Source organism: Anguilla anguilla, chromosome 8, assembly GCF_013347855.1.
Source record: "Anguilla anguilla isolate fAngAng1 chromosome 8, fAngAng1.pri, whole genome shotgun sequence".
In the NCBI taxonomy this organism is placed as follows: domain Eukaryota; kingdom Metazoa; phylum Chordata; class Actinopteri; order Anguilliformes; family Anguillidae; genus Anguilla; species Anguilla anguilla.
In genome coordinates this window covers 11,813,586-11,821,406 of record NC_049208.1, presented here as the reverse complement: position 1 = coordinate 11,821,406, position 7,821 = coordinate 11,813,586, and positions in this window count along the sequence as shown.

Below are 7,821 nucleotides of genomic sequence, written 5' to 3'. Positions count from 1 at the left end.
CTGGTTTATAGAAATGTTTCTTCAGTTAATGCCTTGGTCTTTAGTGTGTTTTCAGTAATGGCCATTTTTCGGTGAGGCTATTGAAGTGTCAGTCAGGTTTACCTCATTTCTCAACAAGAACCTAATGAAACCCCCTCACGTCGTGGTTTCTTTGTTGATGATGGTATTTTACATCCACTGCAGTGACGTTGCCTGCTTTCCTTATATTTGTCACTTGTCGTTTCCCCAGTTGCTCTAAAAATTAACTTTTTTATTCACTACCTGGAAATGTTTCAGTTGTTTGGCTGGTTTTCTTCCATGGAAATTTCAGCTTGTGAAGTGTGTTTCATTACACTCTTGCTTGCATTTCAATTTGGGGTTAAATGAAACATTTTTTATATTTTTAATTGTGTGGCTGAAATTCCATTTCCCAGTGGACACACTTCAAATATCCAATGGCTGTCCAATTGGGTGCATGTTTTTTCCCTGATTGTCCAATCAAATTCCAAGGCTGCTTTCTTTGGATTTTTTTCCCCCTAACCTTGCTTATCATTCGATGCTGCTCAGAATTTTAAAACACAGGATTGTGGCTTCGGGGCTGATCCTTAATGGAACCAAGGCTCCAGACCTTCTGGAAACTTCAGTGGCTCTAATCGCTCACCCTTATAAAGCGCCATTTTATAGCACACTGCAGTCCCCACAGGCCTGTTCAGCTTTCAAAGACATAACAGTGAATGTAAAGTACCTTCACCCTAAATCAGGATTTCACTGACTGACATGACTATTGGGGATGGTCATTTGCCAACTTTGTAACTTTTTTAAATAGATATTTATGTCTGCCCTGGATATTTTACTGAGGCACTTCCTGTTTGGTACATTACTGAAGGATACAAGGACAGGAACTTGAACTTGTGACCACTTGAGTTACAAGCCCTGCCCTCTAACCATTATACTACACTGGTGTGTTCCCTTTTCCCTTTAGTAAGCTTTATTAATGCATATATGAAATCATAAATTATTACGAAAATGAATTTCACATAGATTGAAACTGTAAACATTTCTCCAGCTGTATTGTGTCACCGCTCTGAATAGGACTGGATGATTTGGAAAGTCGCTGTCCACAGCTCCTGACTGTATGTTGTTGTTTTGTGAGGTTCGTATGCACGGATACTAGATTATGGGAAAAGAACAATAAGACATTTTAAAACTTACAAAGTTCACACTGGGTAACAGCATTTGAAAAGTGAAGTTGGCCAGAATTGCTTAGCTATCAGATGGGAAGGAATTAGTTTTGGATCGACCGCAGCTTGTGGCTTTATTAGAAGAGCTCGTGGGAGCCTGCTGCCTATCGCTCGGCCCGATCTGCCGCAGGACACTGCCAATATCCCGGATGGCTTTATGCATCTAGTCATTACTGCGGAGAGGAATGGCTCCACTGGAGGTCAGCGGTCCGAGGGGGAAAAGCCAGCTACGCTGCCCTCGAGCGAAAGTCTATCTCTGCAGCCGGCCGCGGGCGGAGTGAGAATTAGCATGTGCTGGCGCCTTTGTCTCTCTCTCTCTCGGTCTCTCTCCCCTCCCTCCCCCTTTCTCTCTCCCCCTCTCTCTCTTTTTCTCTCTTCCCTCCTGTTCCCTTTCTCTCTCCCGCTACCCCCATGTCTAAAGCACGTCAGTGAAATGCACCCTTTCGCTGTGACTGAAATGCAAGTGACACGCATGGACATGGACCAAATGTCTTTTTACTGTAAACCCCGCCCCCACCCCCTGACAAACACACCCCTAACTCACCCTGTGGCATTTCCTTTCCAATGTGTGTGTGTGCGTGCGTGCGTGCGTGCGTGTGCGTGTGCGTGTGTGTGTGTGTGTGTGTGTGCGTGTGTGTGTGTGTGTATGTGTGTGATAAAATGCCACTGGGCTAAGATGCTGCATAATGCGATTCCCTCCTCTAATGTCCTTCTGCTCCTTGTCTCTTATGAACAAGGCGAATATGTGAGCAGATAAGAATAACAATATGAGGGAAACGCATTTTCGATTCCAGCATAAGCCAGAATCATTAGATCTATGCATTCAGGTTATCAAGATTATTATTATTATTATTATTATTATACCTTACAATATAAACAATTTTATTTGGTATTGTATTTTTAAAAATCATATGTCGTTTTTTGAATTTAATATCTGAAATAAGTACTCTACTGTTTCAGGTAGGGCTGTAAGTCTGTCTGTCTGTCTGTCTGTCTTGGCTGTGAAACAGAAATGTACAGGAGTAGTGCATGCAGCTTGCGAAAGTAAAGCACAAATTTAAAAAAACAGCAGAAGAATCCCGACACCGGCGAGTCTACGCTTCCGCTTAATGCATAGCGACTGAGGCCTGTCCACAGCTGTTAGCCAGCGCGGGAGAGCTGGGCGGAAGGGACGCTTCACCTCGCGGGCTGAATGTCTGATGCCTGGCCTCGCTGACTGCCCGGGGACAATTCGCGTTGACAAGGACGCGGACGTCTGTTCCGCCTCCATGTCAGAGCTCAGCTCTGCTCTTTACTGACAGACTGTTCTCTGTTCACTGAATCCTACCGTAACCCTTTTCGTTAGTTATAATAATGATATTCATCATCATAATTCTTATTGTTGTTACTGTTGCTATTGTCATTGTTATGTAGATCTATTATGCATTAATACAAGGCCATAATAGGAAAGCCCACTGCACAGTAAAAAAAAAAAAAAAAAAAAAAATATATATATATATATATATATATATATTGCATTCTATGGACTTGGTAAAAAAAAAGAAAAGGTAAAGGTCAGATCATATCATAACCTGTTCAATCCTTGAGAGTGCTTCACCCCAGGGTTCCAGCAGATGGCGATATTGATTAAAAGCAGCACTTGGGCATCTGACCACACACCAAAAAAAAAAAAGGTATATAGGTAAATATCACACATATAATATTTAAACTCCATTTTGTCCACTGAAATAAAATGCTCTCTAAAAATAAAAGATGACATTTCCAAAAAGAATAGTGAATAAGCAAGTAAGCCATAGGCTGTGGACCGTGAAGTCTCTCCCCTAGCCCCTGATCTCCCGTGAACACAGGAAGGAACAGGAGGCCATCTCAGACATCACATAACATTACGGGATGATGTTACACCGAAATGTCAGCCGAACATACAAAGAGTCCACTGGCCTGTAGGATGATTTGAATGCCTGGGGCTGCGTGATCCATCATTTCAGCAACTCCTATTTTCTACCCACGCTCTCCTTTTTTCATCTCTCTTGATTTTTCTCCATTATTCATATTTCCATTTTGTCGTGCACAGTCATAAGATTTTATATGTATGAATATGTCTTCCTACAGAGCCACTGCCCTTCACCCCAGTTGATGATTTTAGAGATATTGTTTTTGAACGGTTCATAAATATCACACGTTTCAGTTCAGGAGGTTTAATCACAGCAGATATGGTTCTAGTCAAGTCAGCCAGCGCTTTTTGCTCTCAGCATTATAATAACCACATGATGACGTCACTGAAGATGCTTTGTTTGCATGGGCTGCAGTTAGTCATTACACTTTCCCCTTGACTTATTCACTTTTTTTTGAGCTGAACTGGATAAACAAGGGAACGCATTGACTGAATTGTTTCAAATGCACCATTATAAATTGGCCGGATGTACTTTAAAACTTAAATGAACACAACTGGCAATAGGGACATTTCTTTCTAATTAACCTCACCAATTCAAAGAACTGACTCAGAGAACAAATGCAGCCAAATACATTTTATGTTTTTAAAACTAGACAAACCTATTGTCCTTTACCTACTGAGCAGTTATTTCGGTGCTGGTCTGTACTGTAATACTGTCATGGAGCAGGAGAGGTACAGATCTGTGTTTTTGTCGTCTTTGTCTTGTAAATGACCTTGAATGGCAATGGCTTCTCCAGGGCCTGCTGAACAGGCTCACTATTAAAAAAAAAAAATTCTGAAGGATCGATTGGGTTTACCATCAGAATAGAACTGCTGCAGTTTCACCATGATGCAGTGGACATGGGGTTCCAGGTCTTCATGCTGGTTTTTATATCAACCAATCCCTTTGAATATGGAAGCTGAAAGCCTGCTTAAATTCCATAATTTGGTGCTGAAACATTTTAACACTAGTTTGGCTAATCACCATTTGCAGGTTTGGCTAATCGCCATTTGCTTAATCATTAATTATATGTACCATTAAGATGGAAAAATCAACCCTCATTAGACACTTCGTGTTTAATTAAAATAATTAGCAGCTCTTCATATTTTAGGAATTGTAATTAAGTTTGGAATGTGAGCCTGCATGCAAGGAGGTACTCCAGGACCAATGCTGATGATCACTGCCGTAGGCTAAGGCTTATCAATGTAGCATCTGACACCTCTCTGGCTGTGGCCGATACAAATCCAGGCTCCCTCACCTTAGTTCAGATGTGTGATGCAGGATACAGCTTTTCTCACAGCTAGTACATTATCAAATCAAAAACCAATACTGTGACAAACCACACTTGGGAATCATTCCATTTGCCAACGCATAGAGAATAAAAATGAATGAAAGAAATGTTTAAAAATCTACTGCAACCAGAACCCACATCTTCCCCAGAGCATCTCCCAACTAACCCTGCCAGTCTGCTTTTATGCAGGTTACATGCCCACAATACCAATTGCATACTGGTGCGCCCCATTAACACATTACCCTGGCTCCACCCCCCGCCCCCCCCCCCCCCCCCCCCCCCCCCCCCCAAATTCCTGCAGCAGATCACACCAGCAAGCCCCAACTCCTGACATAAAAACTAAATTCACATAAAACGTGTCTGGAGAGATTCCGTGATGATGCATTTTTCAGGAGGTGTCATCTCCTGCAGTCTTCTCGTTCTGGTGCGATAACATCGATGGACATATTTCTGCTATCCTGAGCCATTGGTCTGTCAACATTTGGGCAGAAGATCTGTGGGTACTTTCAGCATTATGTAAATAAATGAATGCTAAAACATCAGGGGTATTTGGCTCTTCCTCAGTGAGGACCCTGGACCACAGAGGGGACTGCAGGTCTCAGAGGAGTGGCTTTCTCTTTTTTGTTTGGTTTGCTTTTGTTTTGTTCCTGGTTTCCCAGCATCCAAGGTTAAGGTTTATGTCACTATCGCACGCGTCATTTCCCTCCATAGTTCCCAAAGGAATGAGAGATGCCCAGAGGCAAGGCCAAGCCTCAGAAAATTATCATTGAAAGGAGCTCACAGACACACACACACCCACACACATGCATGCACACACACACACACACACACACACATGCTCACTCACTTACACACACATGCACACACACACACACACACACACACACATTTATGTTTTGATTATTTTGACATTACTTTGAAATGCAGCACACTTAGTTTCTAATGTGGGCCAAATATGTTCAATGTAACCACCGATTTGTTAAATTCGACACTGGCTTGAATTTTTTGGCCACAGGGTATATAGCTGTGACCAGGTGGTGGCGCTGGTTCTGTAATTTTCAGGTAGGGCTCCAGCATCTCTGTAACAGAGGCTTTGTGGACGCGTGCTCTTTTGTTTGCTTTCTCTGTTAATTTCCTTTTATTGTAATGCGTGAGCTCCCAGTGATCACAACAGAGAGACTGCAGAACCCGGGAGACTGGGCCAGCTCATTCATACGGGCTGCGAAATGCACAGCAGAACTTCCTGATATCCATTTCCTGACTCTGGAGGAAAAACTGCCGGAGAGAAAAAAAATCCCTCTAATTGGAGCTTATTTTAATTGCACCTAATATTGTAGCTAGCTAGAATGAGAACCCTTTGGCAAGTGGTGAATAGAAATGAATTAACACGCCCAAGGCACTGTGTGTGTGTGTGTGTGTGTGTGTGTGTGTGTTTGTGTGTTTGAATTTGTGGTGTTTGCATTTCTAGAAGAATCTGTGAGAGATTATACCCAGTCTTACTTGTGTTATTTGCACACTTGTGCTTTTTTATTCTCATTGCCATGCTTTAGTTTGTTATGATTATTCAAACACACTACTCTTGGTTTGTATGTGTGCTTGTGCTAGATTAATTGCAAAGCTCCTTTTAGGGTGAAGTTAAAATATTTGATGTACATGAACCTACTTTCCTGGGTTTCTCTGAGATTTACAACGAAAAGTGTCACACCACCCTCTTGAATGTTCATGAGTACATACCCAGTCTTATCCTTATGCAAAGCATTGTGGCTGTGACATGTTTTTCCTTGCCAGCAGCCATACCAGTGTGGAGTCCTCTTGTGCCAAACATCTGAAGTTAAGAGGAGCTTTGTTAGCGCTTGGACAGTGGAAAATATTATCCGCCTCTAGGGGGCAGTCATCTTCTCAGCTGAGCGTCTCCCAACGACTGTGACACTGAGCTGTAGGCTGTGATCCTGAGGCATTGTGAGCAATATAGAGCCGGGTCACTGTTTCAAAAGGGACGGGATGCTAATCCTGGTGTCCTGGCCAAATTCCATCTAAAGTGGCTGAGAGCTTTTCCACCTCACGGGTGTTGGTCTACACAGCCACTTGCATCCCCCCACTAGGCTGTCCCCTGCAAAACAGAACCGAGTTCTGGGGGAGAAAAAAAAAAAGACAGTCCACAGAAGCAATTAATTTATTTCTTTAATAATAGTCAGTGTTTGTATTTCATATCTTGTGTCATGGATCAAGCGAACGAAACAGATGCTCCAGCTGGTCTGGCGAACAGATGTAACAAAGGAATGCAAATGTAGAAACACTCCCAGCTGCTGGGCTTCAGAAAGGTCTGCTACACTCCTCAGGCTATGACTGTGGGAGCCAGATGCATTTTCTTGCGCTGTGTTCATGCTGTGGACAGATTTCCTTGGATGAGAAGGAGACAGGGGGTTTTACCTTTGATACTGTGGGCCGCACCATCAGGTCGACATGCTGAAGAATCACAGCAGCCATTGGGGCTCATTGCTGCTTGTTAGTTCACCAGGATCTGAGCTGACAGCTGATTTTGTCATAAAAAAGTGGTTTTGTCAGCTTGTTTATGATGTATAATTTTTTCCCAATTTGAGGTATTTTAAGACATTTTTCATTAGTTTTTATCTAATCAAAGTGACTTCATACTTGAGGACAATTGGTAATGTTCTACCTTAAGTTCATGGTCATTCAGTGAATGTATTCGATATCCTATGTGATTATTTCTATACAGTTTTTTCAGTGTTAATACCTATTGAAATACTGTATGTCAGCTTGGTATTTATTGCACCATGGAATAAATAATAAAAGCCCCAAAGAGTCAAAATGTGGTAAATTAATTGAGCAGACTTAAAATTAAAAAAAAAAATTAATTAATGAATTAATTTAAAGAGCAAAGAGGGCTAATTATTATGCTCTGTCCAAACTCATAGACCAAGTACCATATCCACAATTCTCAGAAATAGCCCGTTTTATGCTGCAAGGGATTCATTTAATTGTTTCTCACAGTTTGTGGTTTAATGTTTCACATGGAAATAACATTAAATGCCTTGCGTGCTGTGAATGATTAGGAGTATTTCACTCGGTCTGTTTGCTTAGCAGGTGCCCACACACAGGATGAGTTACAATCTCACATCACACTTTCTGCTACCCATCATGCACCTGGGTTTTTGCTCAGAGCAACTATCGCAATTTCCCACATGGGACTCAAACCTGTAGCCCCCTCCAGCTACCCAAAGTGCAAGCACAGGGAGAAATACATGGTCCTGGAAAGATACAGCTTGCTGTTTCTTGGTGTTTTCCAGTGCTTAATCGATCAGTTAAAGCAGTTGATTAGACAGGTAACTGACCTCACCTGGTTTCACAGGGCTAAACT